At 35.5% G+C, this 25,868-nt stretch overlaps 1 pseudogene; it reads right to left on the reverse strand.

The window, feature by feature from the left end:
* LOC131918395 (large ribosomal subunit protein uL11-like) overlaps nt 1-25,607 on the reverse strand; it is a 47,973-nt pseudogene extending 22,366 nt beyond the window's left edge.
* Between the last annotated feature and the right edge of the window lie 261 nt (nt 25,608-25,868).

The following is a 25,868-nucleotide window of genomic DNA, read 5'->3' on the forward strand; positions in this document are numbered from 1 at the left end:
GGAATGTCTTTATCAGATCCCTCCCTTTAATGCTGAGGAAACTATCTGGAGGTAGAAAGATTGTAAGATCCAGAGGTGTTGAATGACTCCAAGGAGACTGTCTCTCAGGCACAGCAGGGCTAATGCATATATGAAGCCACAGATAATATGACAGCATGTTTAAGACCTGCACAAATTCAAGGCACAAAATCTCAGCATGGAGAAGGGGAAATGGGCACAAAGTCATACTCCTTACCAAGAAGCCATGTGCAATTGATTCCTACTGGGAAAGCAAAACCAATTTTCTCTGACGGACTGACACTGGGTTTATCAATCAAGCTCCAGGTCAGGCTTCATGCCCAGGTGCTGTGGGATGGTCTGTATGTCAAGTGTGTTACTGATTGGTCAATAAATAAATCACTGATTGGCCAGTGGCCAGGCAGGAAGTATAGGTGGGACTAACAGAGAGGAGAATAAAGCTGGGAAGTGGAAGGCTGAGTCAGAGAGACACTGCCAGCCACCACGATGACAAACAGCATATGAAGATGCCGGTAAGCCACGAGCCACATGGCAAGGTATAGATTAATAGAAATGGATTAATTTAAGTTGTAAGAACAGTTAGCAAGAAGCCTGCCACGGCCATACAGTTTGTAAGCAATATAAGTCTCTGTGTTTACTTGGTTGGGTCTCAGCGGCTATGGGACTGGCAGGTGAGAGAGATTTGCCCTGACTGTGGGCCAGGCAAGAAAACTCCAGCTACACCCAGGAGTAGTTGAACAATACAAATCAGACTCCATGTTTTTATTTTTATTTTTTCGTGTGTGTGTGTGTGTGTGTGTGTGTGTGTGTGTGTGCGCGCGCACGCTTTGTTGTTATTGTTTGGTATGTTTTTTGTCTTCGTTTTTTGTTTTATTTTATTTTTGAGAGAGAGAACAAACATGTAGTTGAGTATGCAGGGAGGTGGGAGGGATCTGGGAGGACTTGGGGGAGGGAAAAGAATGTGATAAGATATATTGTATGAAAAAATTTAAAAATAATTTTAAAATGTAATAAAAATAACAAAAAAAAGAAAAGATTTAGAGAGTACTTAAAGCTTCAGTAAGTGACTATACTATTATGGGTGGGAATAGTTGGTAGAAATTGGAAAACATTGCAAGAAAAATTGTTCAGACAACAGAGAACACATTAAATAGTAGCAAGTGTGTTAGATAACCAAACATAGGGAAGAAAGGAAAAAGACCACCAATGCATGGGAAATTAACTGGAAAATTATACTGAAGATAAATTATAAGTAGATTATTTAAACTTCAGGGTTAGCTGCCTGAGAATCATGGCTATTAAAAAGTTTCTGCTGGCATGTGTTTTAAGAAGATTGTAGTCACTAAAGTTGGATAGTAGTTGTAAAAACATAAAGAATGAAAGTTCATCGTGTAATAGAAGGTGAATGGCTGCACTGGCGGACATTGACCTAGAAAGACTGCAAACATGTTCACTCTCATGTGGTTCCTCTGATTTTATATTTACTTCCTAATCTCAATACACATTTGCAGTCAACCAGGACTGGATGGTTGATTTGCTATCTAAACTTCCTCTGTTTACATTTGCTAATTCAAGATTTAGGATAATTTATACTATCATATAATATAAGGTTTCTGAATTTCATACAATGGAAGATTTTTCTTGATTTACATTTCCTTTTGAACATTTTAATAGGACATTGCCATTCTAACTAATGTCACAATTTGCCTATCATAGTTCAAAAAAGGGAAAGGTACATATGAAGGGCCTTCACAAATGAATAAAACAAGAAACAAGACCCTTTCCTTTAGATTCTTGAAGATTTTTTAAAGGATGGATTAAACAACATTGAGTATTTTCAAAATTTTGGCTTCTATGGATCTTGGATTCATGTATAAGAAAAACTGTTTTATCTTTAAACAGATTTTTAAAAATCATTATCCTCCCTGCTACCAAAATTAAGATTCCTCCAAATATAAAAATATTTCAAGCAGACTTTTTGGCTTTCTACACTATTAGTGATAAATACCACCCAGCACTGCAGCACTGCAGTTTGAAAAGGTACGTCATTCAAAGTTAAATTTGTATAATTCTAGAGCTACATTTTGTTCAGTATCTAACCATTTTACTTACAAATACTGAGATCTGTGAATTCTATTAGAAGCACAGTTCAAAATGTTAAAAAAATTATTGAACAATCCCTTTGAGCAAATCCTAATAGGCTCCAATGATTATAAATTATGTTATATTCATTAATAGTGTCCTTAGCTATCATTAATTATCTAGGTATTGTGTAAAGAGAGTGCTCAGTCCTGGCAATACATTCCTGTCAGTATAGTTGACCAGATTTGAAAGGAATTAGTTAGGGTTTCTGCTTCTGGAATATAAACCATGACATAAACAGTTGGTGAGGAAAGGGCTTATTTTGTCTTATACTTTCAGGTTACCATTCATCATTGAGGGAAGTTAGGACAGGAACTTAAATGAGGTGGGAACCTTAGTCAGGAACTGATATATAGGCCATGGAGGAGTGCTGTTTACTGGCTTGCTCGCCATGGATTGCTCAGTGTGCTTTCTGAAAGCACACAGGACCACCAGTCCAGGGGTGGCAATGTCACCAGTGAGCTGTGCCTTCCCACATCAATTATCAATCAAGAAAATGCACTATTAGCTTGCCTACAGGCCAATCCAGTAGTGGCATTTTCTCAATTGAGGTTCTCTTTTCCAAAATGACTCTTCTTATGTCAAGCTGACATAAAAAACAACCAGCACACTCACCAAAACTAACACATATTTACCACAGATAGAGCACCTACAATAGAGTGAAGAAACAGTTCCACTGAAGTCTGGATTAGTGAACCAGTGAGATTTTGAGGGTTACTTACAGGGGTATGTGTAAGAGGTTGCCTCCAGGAGCATGGATAACTCAAATGAAGTTACACCACCAAAAAGTCCATGAGAGTACTGTTGATGAATTAGACCTAGGAAAATTGCAGAAGCTCCTTGCATGACATGCAGGAGCATGGATAACTCAAATGAAGTTACACCACCAAAAAGTCCATGAGAGTACTGTTGATGAATTAGACCTAGGAAAATTGCAGAAGTTCCCTGCATGACATGCAGACAGTAAAGCTGGCTAGTCTTTCCCCAGCAATCATTAGTGTTTACAGAACCTTGGGGAGGACCCTGGTGAATCTTATGTTTCATAAACCTCTTGAGAGATTTGACTTGTTTACTTCCAAGGTTTAAAGGAACCTCTTTCCAAGATAAACTGTTTCAACTCTGAGGACAAGGCTACACAGCAGTTGAGTGGGAAATTCTTCACATAAACAGTTTTTGCTCTTAAGATGTTTATCAAACTGTAAGCATCTCAGCCACATCACCAAGGAAGAATAACTATATACAGTCAACTGGCTGTAAACCTTAATCATGTCTACAAACTCAACACAATTAGGTTAGTGTTTAACCAAATAAGTGGGCATCATAGTATATCAGTTTAACATAAAATCATCTACCAGAGTGAATATAATAAATTCTTTAAAATGAAAATATAGTTATTGGTGATTATTGCTTATAAATAAAAATAAATTAAAAAGGGAATGATTTATAAGCACAATTTAGTTGTACAACAAAATCCCTGTGCCACCCATGCACATGGAATATGCTTATTGTGAATCAGAATCTGAGGAAAGGCTTGATTTCTTGTGGCATCTTCTTGCTAATTTCCTCTTTGGGTTTTTCTTTATAATCATTTGTACCACAAGATCTATTTAATTTCTTCAGCTGTAACAATATTTTGATACATGGAATACATGGAATCATTCTTGTCTGCATAAACTGATATTTTAATTATTTGTTTACTGATAAATCTTTGTGATAATTTTCTTATTGACATAGCTGTTGAACATCTACTAATAAGGCATTATATGCCCTATAAATTCATTCATTGTTGTAATCCTTAGCACCTTAGCACATAACTGTTAGAGAAAAAAAGTACATTTAAAGAAGTAATTAGTAGTTTTTTCCCGTGGCCCTTCAAGCCTTCCTTTCTATCACGTCTCCATTCTATTGTGACCCACCAACACTCAGTAGCACTTTCCAGCAGGAGCGCTGAGTATTCACACACTAATCTGAGAAACAGGTAGGCAATTTTCACTGTATTTCCTATCATCCTCCATTCAGATCTCTTCAGATTTACTTTTAGTTTTGCTTCAGCCTGCCTGTGGGAACCCTTTAGCTGCCCACCTCCTCTCTCTGAAGATGCCACTTCTTGGTATGGACACAAGATTCCCCTAGGCTTTCATAATACTTGTCTCATACTTTCTGCCTAGCCCACTGCCATTCCATTGTGTCACTAGCCAACCTGCAGAAATGCTCTCCAACAGGGACCCCATGGCCAACACACATGCCTGGGATCTAGAGTGGGCAACAACAACCGAAGAATGAATGTCCACACAGCAAAGACAAGAACAGATATCTACACCAAAAAATATGTCAAACAACCTAACTCTAGAAGCCTATATCCCAATGCAAAAACACAAACATGAACAGCAAAGACAATATGCCCTCTCCAGAGGCTGGCAACTCTGTAGCAATAGGTTCAAACAAAACAAAACAAAACAAACAAAAAAACAAACAACAACAACAACAACTACAACAAAAACCAATTTAGGTGAAATACAAGAAAGTTCAAAATAGCAACTATGAATATATTTAAGAGCCTTAAAGAGGATATGGAAAACATCTTAACGAAGTCTGTGAAAACACAAACAATTGAATGAAATAATGAAAACATTTCAAGATATGAAATAGAGTTTAACAAAGAAATGGAATCGCTAAAGAAAACCCAAACTGAAATAAAACTGGAAATGAAAACTTAGGATGTCAAATAAAAAACCTCAGAGGTCATCCTGATCAAAAGACTACAAGACAGGAAGAGTGAATTTCAAGTACTGATGACAAGGTAGAATAAATGGATAGCTCAGTCAAAAAAATATTAAATCTAAAAAAATCCAGGTACAAAATATCCAGAAAATCTGGAACACTATGAAAGGACCAAATCTAAAAATAATTGGAATAGAGAAGAAACTCAGCTCAAAGGCCCAGAAAATGTTTTCAACAAAACCAGAGAAGAAAATTATCCTATCCTAAAGAAGGAGATGCCTATAAAGGTACAAGAAGCATACAGAACGCCAAATAGATTGGACCAGATATAAAGTCCCCTCAGCACATAATGTATGATTTGAAGAGAAAACATTAAAAATTTAATCTTTACCCATATTAAGTGGTCTGAGCAGAAGGAACAAATATGTGCCTCATTACAGAGCAAAACACATAGCACAGTTACTCATACTTGGTAGAGTAGAAGGCTCAGAATGGGGAATAGTCAAAATCTTTAAATATCTTTTCCTTTTGCCTCACATGGCACTAATATTGATAAATGTTTAGCACATTCATGCTGAAGTGTATTATACAGAGTTAAGTTAGAGAAAGTCAGCAGAGGCTCTACCAGCTTGCTTTCTTGTCTCTTCCCACTATCAAAGACTATTTCTGAGGCTTTGTATCACAGATTACACTTTCTGGCCGTAGACAAATAGCAACATAATTTTTCAAAGTGGCTAAATAAGCCATTGTCAAGAGTGTATACTATAGGAAAAGCTTGCTCTGTCAGGGAGACCATCAATCTAGAAGGGATATAAATAAAACTGAAGTGGCTCTTAGGACTTTGTCGTGTCCTGTTTAGAAGAGCATTTCTCATGTTCTGACTCAAGCTCCCACTTGCATTTCACTGGGAGAAATTTTTAAGTTGGCAATTGGTAGAAAACAGTTTAGCTCCAATATATAGTATATTGACTTAAATATTTGCCTTGTTTAGATACAGTTATATGGTTTGTTTTTCTTTTTTAAAGACATTTTTTAAATCTAAAAAATTCAGTTGCATGTAAACAAATGTTTATTTTACAATTTTAAGAGTGAAAACATTCCACAAAGATTTAATTTAATTTAAAGAAATACCCCAAAAGCCCCAAAATATTTTTAAAATGATCATACTCAGAAGATTAATTTGAAAGTTATATTTTTTCAATTAAACAACAAAACAAAATAAAACAAAACCCTTCCTCACTGTGGATGGTATATATTTTAAATGTAAAAGGTAAAGTTCAACTCTTATAGCAAGTACATTTTCCAACCTAGATTCTGAGATACTAAATACTTCCTGTCCTTTCAAAAACGGACTCAAGGAGAGAAATAATGGAGGTCAGGACCATTCCTACAATTATGTATAGGATTTGTACTAGAAGGCAATGAACAATTCTAGCACAACTATCATGAGTTGGGAGTACAGTACTATCTTTCCAGCCATCCCTATTTTCTATGTATATTTTCTCTATATGTTTTTTAAATTTATTTTTTGAGAATTTCATGTATGGGTGCCATATATTAGCATGATCCTGACAGATATGTTTGGCCATCCCCCATCCACTTGTGAAACTGTTTTCTTCTTATTTTTCTGAACTTCAGTGACACCAAAGTAAACAATCTGACGTTTCCAAGTGTCAGATACTCACCTGGAGATTCCTTAGAGAACAGCAGTTTATTTGAGGACTTATGACTCCTTCATGGATAATAATCAAGGGCAATAAGCTTGCTCCCCACATCCAACCCCATTTTGTCACTTTCTACTTCCTGCTCAGAATTAACATTTGCTATGATCCCCATTTATCACAAGGAGGTCATAACTTTAAATTTAAAAAGCAAGTGTCTAAAATCAACAGTGCTAGGTCAATCATTATTGATATATTACAATATATGACTCTGAAGAATGAAGATATGTCTTTGTTTTGACAATCTGAATTTTTTATTTTACGTAAGAAAGATAAGTGCAACATTTTGGATGTCTTCAGTTCATTAACACATTAAAGGAAAAAGGTAAAAAAAGTTTTGAACAAGTTGTTGAAATGAAAATCAATATTTTTCTCTTGAAGGACTTTTTTCTGAGTAAGATATTTGTATCTTTCCCTTCACTGACTAGTCATCCTCCAAGTAAGAGGTCTAGTTAGGATGGCAGCCACACCCGATAGAGCTACTTCTTACATAGTTTCTGTAGAGCTGCATCATCAGACGTAAGAATTAAATACACATGGCTTTAACTTATTCTCACAGCAATAGAGCATCATACATTATAGATAAAATGATTTACCTTATTGGTAGAATGCAAAAAATTTTATAATCATGAAAATAACTAGTACTGTTCATTTTACATTTACTGTTTTGTGAAATGTTTCTAAAGTGTGCTAACAAGAACTTGTGTGTAAAACAACATTTATAGATGATACAAATAATTTTAATTGCTGCAGTGACATCTTTACTATCCCAAATATGTTAATCTTGTGTGTTTTCTACCAGCAAGATTACTATCTTTACTTAGAATATGTGTCAGTATCAAGAAATAAATATTCACTTATGCTGTTTTTTAATACTTCTATCTAATCATGTTTTACCAAGTATCAAAGCAATATCTTTTATATTGAAAAGACCTAGTTTAGAATCATACATGAGATTCAGTTATTGTGTATTGTGCTTTTCTATTTTTTTTCATTTTTCAAACACTTTTTCACTTTTGAATAGCTCCTAAATCCTTCTTGGTACTCACAAAGACTTCAGTTCTATCAACTTGCCAACATTTCATTTATTTATTTACTTAATCTATTTTTATATGTATGACTTATTTGTCTGCATGTAAACATGGGCACCACATGTGTACCTAATGCCAGTAAATGCCACTGAATCCCTTGGAAATGGAGTTACTGGTAGTTGTAAGCTACCATGTGAGTGTTGAAAATCGAAACTGGGGTCTCTGGGAGAGCAACAAGTCCTCTTAGCCACTGAGCCATCTCTCTACCCTCCTAGGCAACATTTCTACTGAAAGTCAGTGATAAACACTGTCAACATGTGAGGGGTTCTTCCAGTAATTAATATAAACGAACAATAGTCTGTTGTTTTACTTGCCTTTTGTTGACTATTAGTATGATTCAGTGTCCTTTTGGGGGAATTGTATTTCCTTACATATATTTTACCATTATACTACTTTTGCTTTTATATTTTAGGCACTTAGAAATATTTTTTAATGACAACACTAGTTCTATTTTTCAGTGTCTAAGGAAAATATTTAAATGTGGCATGAATATGTTAATGACAATGAAATTTATGCTTAAGTTTTATTTGCCCTGCCCCCCCATCATCACACAATGTCAAGAGACCAGATTATTTTGAATACAAAGAAATATAATTTTAGAGTTCAGTGATCTAATTTTAATTTACAGTTGAATAAGAGCTAATGGTGTTGGATTGTTAGATAATCTACTAGCAAGGTCAAATACATTCAAAGTGACCTTATGAAATTTTGGCTAGGATCCAAAATAATTTTTTTCTCTTTATTAAGAAATTTTTTATTCATTTTACATACCAACCACAGATCCCCTTCTCTTCCCTCCTTCCTCTCCCCCCTACCCTCCCCTACCCACTTTCTATTCCATTCTCAAAAAATGTAATGCCTCCCATGGGGAGTCAGCTAGGCTTGATACATTCAGTTGAGGCAGGTCTAAGCCCTTTGCCCTGCATCAAGGCTGTGTAAACTGTCTGATCATAGGTAATAGGCTCCAAAAAGCCAGTGCATGCACCAGGGATAGATCCTAATCCTACTTCCAGGGGGCCCCTTAAGCAGACCAAGCTACATAACTGTCTCACTTATACAGAGGGCCTAGTCCAGTCCTATGGAGGCTCCAATAGCTGTTGGTCTAAAGTTCATTGAGTTACCACTAGTTTGGTTCGATTGTCTCTGTAGGTTTCTCCATCAGGATCTTAATGCCCCTTGTTCATAGAATCCCTCTTCTCTCTCTTCAACTGGACTCCTGGAGTTTGGCCAGATGCTTGGCTGTGGATCTCTGCATCTGTTTCAATCAATTACTGGATGAAGGCTCTATGATGACAATTAGGGTATTCACCAATCTGATTACTGGGGTAAACCAGCTCAGGCACCCTCTCCTCTATTGCTAGTAGTCTAAGTTGTGGTCATCCCTGTGGATTCCTGGGAACTTCCCTAGCATCTGGTTTCTCCCTATCCCCATGATGTCTCCCTATATCAAGATATCACTTTCATTGCTCCCCCACTCCATCACTGTTCCAGCTCGACCATCCCATTCGCTTATGTTCTCATCCCCTATCCCCTACCCTCTGTTGCACCCTCTCACCCCAAGTTTACTCAGGAGATCTCATCTATTTCCCCTTCTGTGGGCAATTTTATTATTATATTCTAAAACTTATTCTATATTTTATTTATCCTTCATACATGATGTTATATCATACTTAAAATGTTTTATTTTCATATATATCAGTCTTTCCTCCTAGACTTAATATCATGCTAAAGGAATAAAAAGATTTTAAATCTTTCTTTTATACATAATTTTATATTATTATTATGCCTTTACATTTTTAAATTTGCTTACTTTATAAATTGTTAAGTATGCTCTTGATTACAGAAATAATCTATTTACTTCTAATTTAAGATTTTACTTTTATGTTTTCCATAATTATCTGTTTCTGAACTATGTTTTTATTTTATTGATCTATTTCTGAACTCTGATTTTATTTTATTGATATATTTGCTAATTTCTGTTTACAACACAATTATGATGACTTTATAATAGATTTCAATTATGGCAAATCATCCTTTAATTTTCTCTTATTCCAAATTTTGTAAACAATTTACTCATTCAGTTTTTTTACATTAATTTAAAACTTGTTTATAGTGGCAATAGTAACTATACAAATATTAGGTTTTTAATTAGAGTTTCATTAGTTTGTATACCATTTTAGAAGATGTTATCTTAGGAGTATTGGGTGTTCAGTTTTCATATTTGCCGTTGAATGTCATTTTATTACATTGACATAATTTTCAGGAGATATACAATAGGCATATGAAAAAATTCTTGCTTTCATTAATCACCTAGGAAAAGCAAATAAAAATGTTATGGATGTGGCCTTATTCCTCTCAGAATGACTGTTGTAAAATAGACAAAAGATAACAAGTATTAGTGAGGATGATGGGAAATGGGAACCTTTGTGCACTTGTTAGTGGTAATGTAAAATCAGTACAGTAGAACATTTTTTTTTTTTTTGCAAAACAGGGTAGTTCAATACTCTATGATCTAGCAATTTCATTATTGCATATATTCAAAGGGAAAGGGTAGAGGAAGAGGTATCTGTACTTTTTATGTCTGCTGCTGAACCCAAGAAACTGAAGTAGCATGCATCTGTCAGTTGAGGAAATGATAAATAAGGACAACAAATGTTGAATGGATACACAGAAATTACTATTCCTTCACAAGAAAAGATAAACACAACCAACCTCCCCCCAAATAACTCCTCATTTGTGACATGAATTAAATCTAAAGTTATTGTGCTTGAAGAAATAAGTTAGGCAGAGAAAGAAAAGTAGCATCTAATTAACTCACCTGGGATCTGAAAAGACTGAACTGTAGGAAGTTGATGGTGAGTGAAAGGTGGACCTGCTGGGGTTTGCAGGAATGGGAGGAATGGAGAAAGTAGATCACGGTATACTGTATTATAGTAGAGACATTCCATTTTGTTGTTTGTGTTTTGAGATGGCATCTCCCTGGGAGCCCAGGCTGGGCTTGAATTTGTGATTTTCCTGTCTCAGTCTCTGCACCACTGGGATCATAGGTTTGTGTCACTGTACTCAGGCCCAAGTTCTGATATTCTTTTGTACAGGCAAGTGATTGCTTTTTAGAGTAGGTATAGTAATGTACTTTTAGTCTTTTAAAAGCTTATAGAAAAGTTATATTTTCATCATAAATAAATGACACACAGTTTAAGAGATAGATATATTTACCATGATTCAAGTATTATACAATGTATATATGTATCAGTTAAAAATCAACTCAATTTTCTTTTCTTGTTATGTACGTATTTTCACAGTAATTTATTTTCTGCTTTTAGCTTAATTTAAGTGTGCATTTCCACATACCTAGTAGCTGAATTTTGTATACAATACAACCTATAATGACAGAATTGCAATTGGAGATATTAAACAGTACTTTCTGCTATAATAAAAAAGATAAGTTTTATCATCATTATAATTGAGTAATAGTAATGGTTATGTTCTCCCTGCTAATGCTGAAATTAGAAATCAGTAATTAATTAATTAATAATTTGGAAATTACCTTTAAAAAAGTCAACAGAATGTATTGAGGAGGCAACTCATATCCTTCTGATGTGTTTTAGTGGAATCCTATATCTGCTTGTGGGCTCTGATTGTAAAATACTTTCTACCCATACTTTTGAAAGCACTTGGGAGGCAGAGGCAGGCAGATGTCTGTGAGTTCGAGGCCAGCCTGTTCTCCAAAGTGAGTTCCAGGAAAGGCCCAAAGCTACACAGAGAAATCCTGTCTTGAAAAACCTGGGAGTCCAATTATCGAGAATGAGGAGGGTTTATATGAGTGAGAATTGTTGAGACCAAGGTTGGATAAAGCACAGGGACAAAGAGCCAAATGAATGGAAACAGATGAACTATGAACCAATGGCTAAGGGGTCACCAACTGGATCAGGCCCTCTGAATGGGTGAGACAGTTGATTGGCTTGATCTGTTTGGGAGGCATTCAGGCAGTGGGACCGGGTCCTGTGCTCATTGCATAAGTTGGCTGTTTGAAACCTGGGGCCTATGCAGGATCACTTGGCTCGGCCTGGGAGGAGGGGACTGGACCTACCTGGACTGAGTCTACCAGGTTGATCTCAGTCCGCGGGGGAGGCTTTGCCCTGGAGGAGGTGGGGATGGGGGGGTGGGCTTGGGGAAAGGTGAGGGGGGTGGGAGGGGGGAGAACAAGGGAATCCGTGGCTGATATGTAGAACTGAATTGTATTGCAAAATAAAAATAAAAAAATAAAAAAAAATAAATTTACAATTATCAAGGGTGTTTTTGGAGTTCATTTATGGGGATCCACATGGTATAGCCTTCTCTGTCTTTTGTACTCAAATGTACACTCCATATTCAAAACTAGAGTCAATATTTAGATTTCATTAAATAAAAATAAAGATTGAATTATTTTTCCAAAAGAGTAACAAGCAGACTTTATAATGATATAATGACAAATTATGAGATTAATGCTATGATTATTCAGTTTAGTTGATGACAGGCCTCACTCAGTACAAATTATTTATTTAAGCTTCCATATCTAGATTATATACATATTTAAGAAATAAAATAGCATTTTTTTGGGTGAGCAGCTACATAATCACTTCTGATTTCACCATAGAATACCCTTAGGTAATCAGAAGTGTTCATGAGTGACATGAAGTTTGGAATCTATTTTTTAAAGTGATGATTGTTTAGAATAATAATTTAAAAATATTTGTGCAAACTAAACATCATGATTTTACTGTTTGTATTCACAAAATCTTGAGAAAGAGTCTGTGAAGTATAGTTGTTATGTCTTGGTGCTTGAAAGCTATGATAAACAATTGGCATGTATTTCTACTTGTTTGTTTTGTACAGTATTCCTTTCTTAAATATGTCACTTAACCAGCAAGAATGTCTCCAGTTAATCAAATGTGTCATGACACTTTTGCCCTCAACCTGGAAAATGCCAAACTCTGTAGACTTGTCCCGAGCAGACTATAAGAACACTTACTACTTTTGGGAGAAATATTCTCAGGAAGAAAGGTTTAATTTATGTAGTCTCAGGACTTGGTTCTGAATTCAATTGACCTGTGGACTTGCTTAGTTTTCACACAATTATTTAGGGCTTTCAAATTCTCTCAGTCCTTTAGTCTTGGATCTATGAACTGTAATATTTCATCAGGTTAAATGCTCTTTCTAATTTTCAGGATGATTTAATCTTTAACTTTTTAATTCTCCTTAAGATTTCCTTAAGTCAGAGTTGTAGGTTCTCTGGTTGTCAATGTATCACAGCTTATTATGAAAGTGCTGGTAAGGAAAAGCATAGAAGTGTCACGATTCTTAATGATCTTCCCATGTTTCCAGGGTCCATGGTGCTTCTCAAATCTTAACACTCTCAGCCTTTGTGATGCTTATAAATGTTAAAATTTTTTTCTTCATGTTTTTTCACACTTGACTATAGAAAGATGTGTGAATTTTGATAAAACTGGTATTGTCCAGATGACCCACAAACTTAGAAGCAATAATGAGTAATTACTGTTTAAGTTAGGGAACTGGCTCATAGCCATAGCTGCTAACACTAGCTTGGCCACAGAACATAGGATCACCATCCAGGACATGAACAATGCTCAGTAAATGTGAGTAACTGTTGTCAATTAAACAGTACAATATTTTCTCTTTTGTTAACTTTCTTCAAAGTTTCTTTCACTAAAATTTAAAGCATATGTGGGAACAGATAGCTATATTTGAAATATTAGGGTGACATCATTGAAGAAAATATAAATTACTCAGGGAAAATAATAAATACTCAATGTATTACAGTGGTTTGAAGCCTATTGTTTGGTGGGGGCAGAGTCTGAAATGACTGAGTTCATTTTTTATTGAAAATAATGATGCTAAATCAATAAGCCAATGTTTAATTTAAATAATAAAAGTCTTAGAATATTAGGGCATTAAAAGAAAACACATAATAAATATATTCAAAGACTACTCATAAAGAGAAATATTATGAAACCTCTTTATGATAAAACAATAAAACAATATGTTTTAAATGTCTGAATATATGTATAGAGAAATACATTTTGACACTACATGGTGACATTTTTAAATAATACTACTTTTTTTGGTTAAGTTGCCAATAAAAGCAAAATTTATATGTAGCCATTGAAATGGGAATTCTATTTCGATTATTCTCTAGCAATTTACACTCACAAAAAGTTGCAAAGATTTGTAGGAATATTCACTTTCTCATCATTTATTAGGGCAAGAAAATCTTATAGGATGCAGTTGCCCATTTGTAGTGGTCTTCCACAGCTGAATAGACTGTGATTCCTTCCCATGTATATAGAAGAATGCTGGACATTGCACAAGTAAATTTCCAGGGCCTCAGCCTCCATCCCCATTTGAATTACTAAAAGTTTTTCTGTTGCTTGGTTCAGAAAGCAGCCTTCTTCCCCATCTCCAGTTTTTGCTCATTCTCCAAATACTGGTTCACATCACATTTTCTTTTTTCCTGTGACAATTTCAGTTTGCCACATCTATCTCTGTGCTGTTATTATTCATTTGTTTTAAATAGGTTTTCTTTTTTTGAGTGTGCTTGTCTCTCTACTCCATTACTCCATGTGCTCCTCAGAAAGAAAAACATGCATTATTCATCTTTCCTGTAGCATAGCCATGAGTGTTTGGCACCTAGAGACAAAACAATGATGAATCAATAAATGAATGCTGAAGTGAAAGAGAACTATATTAGCTGAATGTATAGTTGTGGAGCTCAGAAAGGCTCCTTTCTGATCCACCAGCAAATCCTGTTGATGCTGGATTAAAAATGTATCCAGAATTCAACCACTTCTCAGTACCTATCTCCCATTTTATTATGATACTTTGTTGACTGGTTCATGCCTTAGCTTCCCAATTCTTTACCTTTCTTAATTTTCACCTTCATTTTCCCTAAGGGGAAGCATACCTCCTACACACACATACACACACACACACACACACACACACACACACACACACACACTATGCACATGGTTGTGGCGGACCAGCCCCCACATTTATTTACCCCAGGGACTATTGAGGAATGAGGGATAAGAGACTTAGTTATACATGGAGGGGAAAAAAACAGAGAGAAAACACAGGATAGACTCAAGTGGGCCTGGATCCTTATCCAAACAGGCTTAGAACTTTATTCCAAAGGTCTGTTTATAACAATGCCAAAAGACTAGACCATTATCTCAATTTTCTCAGGATCTCCATAGGATTACCAGCACCCCCATTCAGTAGGAAGTTGTTTAGAAAACCACACCCAAATTTCCAAAGCATTGTTTATGAATGTTTGTTTTCCTTTAAAGGGGGCTGATTATAAATGGTTAATGGTCATAGTCAATCTCAATCTAAAGAAAAAAGAAGGATATGGTATAGAAATGATGGGGAAAAGGTAGATTATTGGGTCTACTTTAATTTAAAAAACAACTGTTGGTCTCAAAATACTTTACATTGGTATGAATTTTAGTTTATTAATACAGGTTTATGGTCAATTTTGTTATACTATATGTATATTTCTGCTTTTGTTTGTTGTATTATGTTTATACAGCTCATTTGAAATTGTAATGTATTTTTTTTAAGAAATACAGATTAATAGTCATTTATAATAATCAACTTATAGTCATATTAGTTAGGTTTTCTAGATACACAAAGATATATTTCAGATAGAAAGGCAATGTTCAAACACTTCTAAGACCTACAGGATAAGGCATTTGAAATGTTTTAAGAACTTAACACTTTTCTGGATAATGAGACACGTCTGCTCCTGGCAGCACCAATTACTTCAAAGAGGATGATAGGCATCAAAGAAACTCATTATGGAGTTTGCTTACAATATAGAAAAGGCTAGCCATTTGAGCAAGAAACTGCTTTTGCCTGGAGTGCTTGACAGTATGTTGTATAAACTGGACATGCAGGACCCATAAGAAAATGACCACTGAACTTTGCCAAAATAAGGCAGGATGGTCCTTCAAGTTCTTGCTTCACAGAGGAAACTGCCAGACTGTAGCATGAATCTTAGAGGGTCTTATTAATAAAAAACCTGAGGCCAGGTATTGGGGTAAATGCTGGAAGATCAGAGAAGCAGAACAAGCCACAGCTTCCTCACCTCACCAATTCCTCAGCTGATCATGTATCCTCAGACTAGAAGCTCCTGTGTCCTCATCCAGAATGAATCTCAGCTGAATTGTGCTGTCCCAAAGCTTAAAAGCTTAACCAGCCAAAAGCTGCTAGTTCCTTGTCTTCATGCCTTATATACCTTTCTGCTATCTGCCATTACTCCCTGTGATTAAAGGCTCACTTCTTGGGATTAAAGGCCTGTGTCACCATGCCTGGCTGTTTCCAATGTGGCCTTGAACTCACAGAGATCCAGAGGGATTTCTGCCTCTGAAATGCTAGGATTAAAGGTGTGAGTGCCACCATTTTCTAGCCTCTGTATCTAGTGGCTGTTCTGTTCTTTGACCCCAGATAAGTTTATTAGGGTGCACAATATTTTGGGGAACACAATACCACCACACCAGACATTCTGCAGGACACAGAGAAAAGTGACTAATGAACTTTGCCAACAGACAGAGTAGTCCTTCAAATTTCCTGCTTCACTGAAAAGTATGCCAGAGACTTTAGGCCTGTAGGCTGAAGATAGATGCCCCAGTGTTACAGAGGAACTGTCCAGGCAGCCAGATGTCTCTGTCATTTCTAAAATCTTGGAAGTTGCTTACAATGCACTTACAGTTTACTCAGGTAATATTATTTTTCTTCTCAGGACTTTGATGTGGTTGAAGACTAGTTACAGTTACAATCCTCTCATATCTTAGTTAAGAGCGTATCAGGTACTAGAATTAGATTCTTCAGGATAGGACAGCTACTGCAGTAATCTCTGTAATTTACCATTTACCTATGGTCTGGACATTTAGTATGTGTTTCTTGCTTGATGTTCTTGTTGGTTGTAGTTCCATTTTTGTTTATGTTATTACCCTCTCTTTCTCCTGGACCATACTTGATAATCATTCTTATTGTATATAGTTTTGTATTAGTTTTACAACATTCTGATTTAGATAAAAAGGGGAGGTATAATGGGAATTCACTCCACCTATGACTTAGGGTTATGATAGAGGCAGTACTTCTTATCTGCCTACATGACCGCTAAAAAGGGAGGAGAAAGGTGGTCACACTCTCTTGGGTTTAGAAGACTGAATCAGGTCCCATGCAGTAACATGTGATCAGTCTCCAACTTTCCAGGGACTCTGCAACTGGATTTACCTTATCCTGTATCAGTGAGTCTGTTTTCCTCATAGAACCCCTTAATAAATTGATATATATGGATCATTGAGGCTCTCATTACATAGCTACTTCTGATCCACCTGTCTGTAAACTGATCTTTTGGCAATAGTTTCTCAGTGTGTACCTGTGCTTATGTGTAGGGATATAATATAAGGTTTTGGAAATTGCTTACTGGGTGTTTGGTAACCACTGTGGAACAATCCTTTTCTAAATTATGAGTATGTATTACTTTCATTTACTAATAAAAATCTGATTGGCTGATAGCTGAGTAGGAAGTGATTTAGTGCAAGAGCCAGACTAGGAGAATTTTGGGCAGAGGAAGGGTGGAGTTAGAGAGTCGCTGGCAAATGCAAAGAGGCAAGATGAGAATGCTGTACTGAGAAAAGGCACCAAGCCATGTATCTAAATATAGGTAAGAATTATGGGTTAGTTAAGGGTAAGAGCTAACTAGTAACAAGCCTGAGCTATTGGCCAATCATTTATAAGTAACATTAAGCCTCTGAATGGTTATTTGGGAACTGGTGGGTGGGACAGAAACATACATTTACAGGTAGTTGGGAGCTGAAGTCCAGCTTGTACTCTTGTTTGGTTTGTGAATGGAAGGTGCAAGGTATTATTTTTCCTATAAGTTTTCACAAAGGCACTGAAAAGCTACTAGTCAGTAGATGTGTGTGAAATGGCATGCATAAAGAAATACTAGTGATCAATCATAATTGAATAAACCACTGTAGGAGACAGGTTTTTCTCTCATCCTGTCTATATACGCCCACAGACCCTGGATAAACTTTTGCGGACAAGTAATGGTGGCACCTGCTTTAGTCACTGTAGACAATCTGCTGAAGGATGGCATGAGGGATCAAGAGCAGAGAAGAAAACAGGATGCCTGCATGGCCTGGATGTAATTTCCAGATGTCTTCCCTGAAAGTAATAAATGGTGCTGAGACTTTAGACAGAGAACATTGTCAGACTTGAGAAACACTATGAGAATTCCAAAGCTGCTCCTGAAATGGCCAGGATGAGGACTCTGTACAATTAAATTTGAATATTAAATGAAATGACTTCATTTTATACTTCAAGCTGTTAAATGGGGCATATTGGGGATGGACACAGTAAAGGCAATAAAAATGGAAGGAAGGAAGTTAGTAAAGAAAAACAAAGCAGAAATGAGTGAATTAGACGACAAACCCACCAGTGAACAGAAACTAATTATATTGATATGAAAAGAAAACTAGCTTTACTGCATATAAATCCACAAAGTTAGGCATCAGAAAAGGGAAATATTATTACAGAAGGCAATTAAAATTGTATCATATAAATAAACACCATTATACTAGATCCTAGATCTAAAGAGCACTTAGGATTAACTTCTCTAATAATTACTCATGTTATCTGAATATATCTTTCTCTGGAAATATTCTTGGTTTTTTACATATACCAAGTTAATGTGTATAAATAATAAATTGAATACTATAGTTATTCTTCATCACAAAGAGGGAAAAATTTAAAAAAAGGGCACATGAAGGTACTCAGTTACTTTTGGTTAAAACAGAATTTGAACTGATGAACTTAAATGGTGATATCTGGGTTGGGCTATTAAGCCATAATACTGTCCTACTAGATGGTTTGTCTAAGGCCAAAGCAAATAATCAATAAATAAAATCCAAAAGTACACAAAAAGAAAAATACGTTACTTCTAAATGATGTGGCTCAGTAAGAAAGGTTGATTTTATAATACTTAAGCTGCAGCAAAAATTATTATGTGAGGGACTCAATCAGAAAAAACCTTTATTTTGATTAATGTCAGAAGCAAATTTAATAAAATTCAACTTTTATTCTGGGTGATGTTTACTTAGCTGTAGTTCCATGACATCTAAGATATAGGCAATTATTTTTTAAATATATATATATATATTTATATATATATTACATACACACATATACACATTCTGATAAAATATTGGTATAATTAATTCATGGAAACATAAGAGCTTGTAATATCATTTATTTAATCTATTTTTTTTCTGGAAATGCTGGTTATTGCCACTAGAAAAATCATTTAAAAAGATATAAATATTGGAAGTAAAGATTTGGTCATGTTCTTCCCTCATAACAGGGTATTTAGAATAACAAAAGATATGTAAGACATACAAGAGACTTCAAGGGGTTAGGGAGATGGCTCAGTGGTTAAGAGCATATACTTCTCTTGCAGAGGATTTTTGACCTCTGTGAGAATCTGCATACACATACATATCCATCTACATGCATAATTAAAGATAAAATAAATCTTAGAAACATACATAAAACGTTGTGAAGGAGAGTTAAGGATAGAGCTGCACTTTTCATAGCTACCTCTAGATTTGATCATCCCTACACATACAACCAACCAAAATATATATCTAAAAATTTATATTTTAGTAGAAAATTAAGTTCTCTATCACAAAAGAGGAGTGGAAATAAAATGAATTACATTAAGTTTATAAGGCATCACTAGATCTTGCAAGAACCTTTGTAATCTCCCAGTCAAAAACGCTACTTCAGCTGTTTACTTCTCTTAAAACAGAATCAAGTTCTCTTTACGTTTTCTTTTATTTGATCAAATATAACCTGTAGATTTATTACTTTTTGAGTTCACTTTTCCACAATGATAGAAATGTGTATAATGCTAACGACTTTGCCGGTGTCAGTCACTGAGGATCACCACTGGTTTAACAATTCATTCTACAGATTCCAGTCTGTGCTATGGACCAACCTGGCAAGGCACTTGGGTTTAAATCCCACTCATGGTTGGAAATGCAAATGCTAACTTTTAACATACTAAGTTTTCTTATCAATGTATCTAAAAGCTTCCAGGACTAAAAATTATGCTTCTCAGTGTGAGAGGAGACTCAGCAGTTAAGAACAATGGATGTTCTTCCAGAGGACCCAGGTTTTATACCAACACCTACATAAAGGCTTGCAACCATCTTTAACTACAGTCCTAGGGGGTCTGATGTCCTCTTCTGCCATCTGCAGGCACCAGGCATGCATGTGAGCACAGACATACATCCAGGATAAACACTTATATACATTTAAAAAAAAAAACACAAAACTTCCCATTCCCCAGAGAGCAACGAGGTGTTCTAGATCCACTGAAAACATTTTTTGCTTGCTATAATTATCTGCTTTCATACTAAGTTCATTTTCTCTGTATTTTAATTGTCTTTGATATGGATATACTTGTGAGCATTTAAAAGTTAAAAATAGCATGGATTGTTTGTGTTTTATGAAATATTTAGTATAATAAAATATGTCATTTAGGGAAATAATATAGGGAAAACTCTTGTTAGAGATACAAATAGAAGAATAGTTTTCTTCTGCATTGCATATTGGTTTTTTTTGAAGCAAAAATTGTTTTTATTCCAGAAACAAAAGTCTTTGTAGAAAGTATGTTTGATTTAGTGAATATTTTTAATTCGTAACTTGAAAGATAAAATGGCCAGGAATTGCAATAAATTGAAAATGTTGTTTCTGAAAGAATGACAAAGTCAGTTCTACGTGGAAGGCCTTCCTTCTTCCCCCAACCAACTAATTTCTAAATACATCCCCCCCATATTAGAATTTAAGTGAAATTTCCCAGTTTAGGGGGGGAAAGCTAGCCTTTGGTACTGAGTATCTTCTGCTTTTGAGCAGAAATAAAATGTAGGCTTTTCAGTGTGATATTGTTTAGGACTGTCTCACCTATTTTCTGAGGTGCCTGAGACTGCCATCCTTCAGAAGATACACTCGTAGCTACTAAGACATTTTTATGTGCAGAGGAGATACTGTTGTCTTCAAATAGACAAGTCTCTAGGTTAGACTGAGGTGTGAAGTGTAGTAATTTGTTGGGGTATTTCGGAGAGAAAACTTGTTAGCCAAGTGGTTTAGGGACTTGTGGTATGGAGGTTCACAACTCAATAATTACTTTCAGTTTCAGTTCTGGCTATAAAACTCTACCAATGGATATCAAATTTGTGTCACTTTTTCCTAAGGAATGTTCCCAGAAGTGTTGTCACAGTGAAAGTTTTGAGAATGTGCCCTCACCTCTTGTGTGAGGATAGGGGATTTTAATTACTTTTATTTATTATTTATTTTATTTAATTTATTTTACATCCTGACTGCAGCCTGTCCTCCCACTCCCTTCCCCCACTGCCTCCTCCTACCTCTCTTCTTACTCCTCCCCAGTATTCACTCAGAAAAGGGCAGGTCTCCCATGGGCATCAGCAAAGCATGGCATATCAAGTTGCCTAAAGACCAAGCACCTCCCCCTGTATTCAGGCTGGGCAAGGCAATCCAGTAAGAGGAATAGGCTCCCAAGAGCCAGCCAAAGGCACCTAAAACAGTCCCTGTTCCCATTGCCAGGAGTCCCACAAATAAACCAAGCTACACAACTGTCACATACATGCAGAATGTTTTATTGATGAATTTGGCAAAGGAAATATACAATTATTCTTAAAATATAGAAAAACACTTTAGAATAATTATAGTTTTGCTGTAAGACTATGTCAAGAAAAAGTGTGTGAAGCTTATAATCTGCTTCATTGACAAAAAACTGTTAGGAATAAATTTATTAGAAATAGATATTTTTAAATGATCCATTGCAGTCTAACCCAAAATAAATGCCTTGAATGCAGAAGAGGCTTAATTTTGAGAACTTTTAAGTTATTTCAACATTCATATGCTATTAAGATTAATCCATGTGAGTCTATTTAATGGGCAATAGGGATTTATTAAGATATAAAGTGAGGAAATACACTCTCAAATATAGAACAGAGTAGACAGCTGAAGTCGTCCTCTGATCTGACCTGGAGCAAATCCACCTTGCAGGCAGCAAGGAGAAGGGGCTCATGACCCTTCTCCCTTTCCTTTTAAGAGGTCATGTAAAAGGGCAAGAAGCAACACCTCCTTCAGACCGTATAACCCAAGGTCATGGGTGGAGCAAATACCACTACAAATTAATCATTTGATACTCAGAAAAGTTTAAAATTATATCTTTTTATTATAATTGACAACATTGTCTTTATTTAGAGAAAAAAGCCCAAGCAAGTGTAAGCTATTCATTGAAATAGCTATGGATATAGGCATTTCCTCTAAATTGTATTTGTCTATATTTTAATTTTTAAGATGAAAACCATTTATTATCTCAGGCTTGGTAAAAAGGATCCATCCAACTTACTATTGAGCTCTGCTAGAAATATGGAATTATCTTTAATTTTTATCCAAAAACCAAAATCATTTATAAAGCATTTTAAAGTAAAAAATTGCCACAGTTACGTTGTAAATTTCTCCCTTCTTTTCATCACTTTGTTAGTTGATTATACGAGAGAAAGAAATTACAGTTTAGTATAAAGCTAGAGTACATAACTAAAATAATTTTAGTTTTCCAAACAAAGCTGTAAGAGCATCCACTCCCAGTCTTCATCCAACTTTCCCAAATGTCAGCATCTTATATATAAGTGTGGCACAATTACTAAAACCAGGAAAGTAACATTGATTTATACTGCTGAAATTGTCTTAACAGTATGTTGTTTGTCTAGAACCCCATAAAGTTCCCCCCATTTTTTCTTATTATCCCTTAAGCTCCTTCGATATGGGGTAGTTTATTAGCTCCCTCCATTCTCTAGGGTATTGATTTTGTCATGTACTAGAAAATTAATGTGTTTCTTATTTATTGTATTAAGTACAGGATCTTGCTGTGCAATTGAGGCTGACTCTGAACTCCTGGTTTTCCTGCCTTATCCTCTCAGTGCTGGAATTATGGGCTTGCCCTACGATGCACAATTGGGCAGTTATTGTTCAGAAAGTCCTCCCATTTCAGTGTGTCTGAAAACTCTTCTTGGTCAAATTCAGGAAAATATATTCTTGACAAGACTGCCATAGACTGTCATGTCAGAAGGTGTGTCATGCTGCCTTATCAGCCTGGGGATGCCAGCATTGTTCACTTGATTTACATGGTGTCTACAAATTTTTTATGTATTAATGTTGCCTTTTTTCCCTGTCTGTAATTCTCATCTTTTGGATAGGTATTTTGAAACTATGCAAATAAGTTTCTTACCATAGTTGCCCACTAGTTTAGCATCTGTTGATGATTGTTCCTACAACTGTTACTATGGTGTCTGCCAGATGGTAAACTATTTCTATCATTATTCTTACATTTGTTAATTGGAATCCTACTGGAAGCAAAGCTTCCCCTTCTGTTCTGTTTGTTTGCTGTCTTTGTTATTCATATCAGTCTAGGCTCATGAGTATTTACTTTACTCTATAGGTCCTAATCCTTTACTTCTCATGATTACCTTTTATTTTTCCAAATTCTGGTTACCGAGTCTCTTCAAATGGGTTCATTTGTCTTTTGATCCTGTTTCCATCACACTTTCTTTTTAGCATTTCTTATTTTTGGTGATCATAAGTTATTCTAGGAACGTTTTCCTCTTTCTTTCTTTCATTCTTTTTTTTTTTTCGTTTAAGATAGAGTCCCAGAGTCTTATTTAGTATATTTTAATATCTTGGAGATTTTCCTTCACTGTTAGTTATAAGAGGTGTCCTTGAGTTTATGACTAATGATGATAACAATTACTCCCTTTAAAATTATAGACAATTCTCTGTGTGTCTTTCTCTTCCTTCTCTTATTATCTCCCTTCTCCCCCCCCCTTTGTCTTCTTGTGTGGGTACTAGAAAAAATGGTAGAAAACTTTAATTATTAAATTATATTGTTTACTTTAAGCTTAGGATAAAGTTTATAAATTCTAAATACTTGTTTAAAATAAAGTATTTTCTCTTAATTGCAAGTTTCATGCTATGTGGTAATTGACAATGTCTATTATAAATGAATTAATCTTAATAATCTGTGCTATTATATCTGTGCCACTATGGTACAATTTTTGGTCATGTACTTAATAAATAAAATATAATTATAGGCTATGGTTTTAAAAATTACTGCCAAAAGCAGCAAAATTGCACAAGAGGGTAAAGGTGGCTTCCTTAGTAATTCTTTCTTAATGTTTAGTTAGTATTTCCAAAATAAATATCAATTTTCAAAATTTAGAATATTGGCCTGTTTTAAAAATCATATCAAATTAAATTGAGTTTGATCCATTGGGTCATTTGAGACGTTACCTCCCAAATTTACAATTACAGCCTGGTTTCAGGGGCCTCAGTCCAATTGCAATAGAAAAAGAAATCCTATAAAGAAATTTGAAAGGTAAGAAAAAGCTATGTAATTTTAGAGGCCAATATATTTAGGTGAACAAACATTTTATAATCCTTTACAAAGGGAAACAATTCATTGTTGTAACCTTGTAATTCAAAATTATTTGATGTGAATCTTAAAGATAGTGTCTTAGCATATTTCTTTTGTTAGCATTTTAGAAAGGAATACATGTTCTAATTACAGCTGTACTTGATGACTGATTGTTAGAAATAGCTCATCAATGTTTAATCAGAAATAACTGGTCTGAGCCAATTACAGAGGGTGTTGCTATGTTGTTGCCACAATTCTTACACTTTTGGGTCATCAGGGAGGCAAGGCTATAAATGGTGGAAATGAAAAACAAAACCATGAAGAAGCTTCATGTTCATTCTAAATTATTTGTGAGATATGTGGGCTTTAAAGAGTTTAAAGATAAATAGATTTATTTCCCTTAATTATAAGAATGAGTTGCTTATTTTAGGCAATTAGAACAGTTTGTTGTAGTAAAAGGACTTAAAACTCATCAGCAGCTCTTAGAACAGTTTGTTGTAGTAAAAGGACTTAAAACTCATCAGCAGCTCTTAGAACAGTTTGTTGTAGTAAAAGGACTTAAAACTCATCAGCAGTTCTTCCAAGAATGACAAACACCAATATGCTGTGTGCACGCTATCAGCTCAGCTTGATACAAATTGATTTTTCTTTATGGATTTAAGGAATGTTTGGGATTATATGTAAAACAGGAGTTTAGTGACTTATGACTATCCAAGTCTGTGTGGTGGTTGTATAACGCAGAAACACCAGTAAGCCAGGCCCCGGTCTTGTCTTTCTAAGTCACTGATAATAGAGCACACCCCAGGAGGCTATAGGTGCATGCATGTATAGGTACAACCCTTTGGACAGGGTTGTAACAGGAATAGAAAACAGAGGCATTTAGGTACCTTCATGTAACTTGCTTGGGCCTAATCACATATATACCACCTCCATTTGATAATGGATTGCTGCTGTGAATGTGCTACTGTAAGATTAGGTGGATCAGATAAAACCCAGCTCAGGTCATATGTTAACTTGGTGGCCCATTGTGAAACATTCAGTTGCTAATAAAGATGAACATTGAGCCAAGAAATGCCTCTCAAGGGGAGAATAATTGTCTTCAGATGATCATAGATCCTTGCTCCAGAATCTTAAATGTCTTCTCTGTGATTCATCTGTAGGGGCCTGTCAAAGGCTCCAAACAGCATTCCTATCTGCTACTGACACAAGTACCATTGGGTCTGCTGGATCATATGGTCCAAGTGGTAAAGCAGTGTTCACTACAACCTGAACCTGTTGAAGAACCTTCTCTTCTTCCAGTTCATACTTAAAGCTAGCAGCTTTCTGAGTCACTCGGTACATGGGCCAGAGTAACACATCTAAGTAAGGAATGTGCTGTCTCCAGAATCCACATAGGTTACTAAATATTCTGCTTATTTCTTGGTGGTGTGAGGTGCAAGATGAAATAATTTATCCTTCATCTTAGAACGAGTATCTCTGCATGTCCCACACTATTGGACATCTGAGAATTTCCCTGAGATAGAAGGTCCTTGAATTTTGCTTGCAATTATTTCCCATCCCCTGATATGCATATGTGTTACCAATACGTCCAAAGCGGTTTTT

The sequence above is a fragment of the Peromyscus eremicus genome, chromosome 8b (genome assembly GCF_949786415.1).
Source record: "Peromyscus eremicus chromosome 8b, PerEre_H2_v1, whole genome shotgun sequence".
NCBI lineage: Eukaryota > Metazoa > Chordata > Mammalia > Rodentia > Cricetidae > Peromyscus > Peromyscus eremicus.